The 1693-nt window shown below is 45.1% G+C and overlaps 1 protein-coding gene across 2 annotated transcripts in view; it reads right to left on the reverse strand.

The window, feature by feature from the left end:
* Positions 1-1693, reverse strand: part of LOC108971265 (tyrosine-protein kinase Dnt) — a 211201-nt gene that overhangs the window by 37389 nt on the left and 172119 nt on the right. The window lies entirely within an intron of this gene.

Genomic DNA, 1693 nt, shown 5'->3' on the forward strand with positions numbered 1-1693 from the left:
TATATATTAAATAGTTGGAGCTCAACATTGCCTGAACGGATAGCTATACCCTGACATTCTAGGGTAGTATCCCTTCGGTCGATGTCTTCATCGATTAGCCGATACTGCAAAGTATTGTTCGATATGATGGCCAGGTCACCACCATCATCTCGCTCGCGATCCTTACATAAGACGTTGACCGGCACAACTCAAAAGGTATGAGCGGCTGTTTAGCTTGGCTTTTTGGACCGCAGTTATCGATACTCGTTCCCGGTTSATAAGCGCAACTAATTCCTCGATCTTTCTCTAGAATCCGTTGCAGTTGAATTGAAGTTTATGGGTTTGTCGAGGGTGTCCGTGCGTGAGGCAGGGGTGTAAAGGGGTGTACAGGTGGCTGTAGAACCTGCAGGGGCGGTTGCCGCACTGTGGTGTTGTTTGGCGATGGCACTGTTGAGTGTTGAAGGGGCAGACTTCTGTAGCATGGGGCCACGTACGACTCACTCCACTCCCACGAGGACTAGAGCGAAATGAAGGTTGGGGGCAGGACAAACCAGAGAGGGAGTTATGTTGCCAGTTTGAGTTTCTGGGGACCGTGAAGGTCCTCTGTTAGTCACTCGGGGTGAGAGGTGGAGCAGTGCCTGTGTGATTGCACAGCCGTAGACGCTAGTGTCGCAGTACTGCGTTGGCAAAATGGGCCACGTAACTCGTGGTCCACTCCTTATATGTCTTAAGGAATGAGCAGGTGAACTGACCGATGTGAAGTTTGGGTGGAGCCCTTTAGCGCAAAGGTAGCAGAAAAACTCCTCCTTGCTTAAAATTGASGAATTCATAGAAATACTTTCCCTAAACCTCGTATATACGGATCATCAAACATTCACCTGACTTTATTTTTTATATGTTGGTCAATATTGTATATATTATAAATACTATAGTTTAATACTAAAAATGTAYGGTATCGATCTACGAATTACCCCAGCTTTTTTATATTAAATTACATTTTTATACTCTTCCAACATATCAAGTATAATATTTTTGTTCACTTAACGATTGTACGTTTCACCTAAAATCAATGGAGCTACATATATATAAGGCAATGTATATTTAAAAGACCAGGATGACGAGAAAAGTTGGTTTCTTAGTACAAAAAAAATTACGAGTTCGTATGGGCACTTTCGACTACTGCCACGCCCACTAATCGCCATTAAAAGAAAACATRGAAACTGTCATAACTAAGCACTAAATTTTTATTTGTAATTTGGTACACTCTTGTAGAACCCCCAAAGGTGATGTAGTCACCGCTGCCCAGAGCATACTTAAATTATGGAGGGAACACTTCTCCAGCCTGTTGAATGGCAGTGAGCGCACAACGCCAGGAGAAGGCGAACCCGATGCCCYAATCGACGACGATRGAGCAGACGTTCCATTGCCCGACCAGGAAGAAGTTCGAATAGCAGTTACCCGCCTGAGAAACAACAAAGCGGCGGGGGCCGATGGATTGCCGGCCGAGCTATTCAAACACGGCCGCGAAGAGCTGATGAGGAGCATGCATCAGCTTCTTTGTAAAATATGGTCGGACGAAAGCATGCGTAACGATTGGAATTTAAGTGTGCTATGCGCAATCCTCAAAAAAGGAGACCCCACAATCTGCGCCAACTACCGTGGGATAAGCCTCCTCAATATCGCATATAAGGTTCTATCGAGCGTATTGTGTGAA

This window comes from Bactrocera latifrons, unplaced genomic scaffold (assembly GCF_001853355.1).
Source record: "Bactrocera latifrons isolate USDA-ARS-PBARC rearing strain unplaced genomic scaffold, ASM185335v1 scaffold_332, whole genome shotgun sequence".
Classification (NCBI taxonomy): domain Eukaryota; kingdom Metazoa; phylum Arthropoda; class Insecta; order Diptera; family Tephritidae; genus Bactrocera; species Bactrocera latifrons.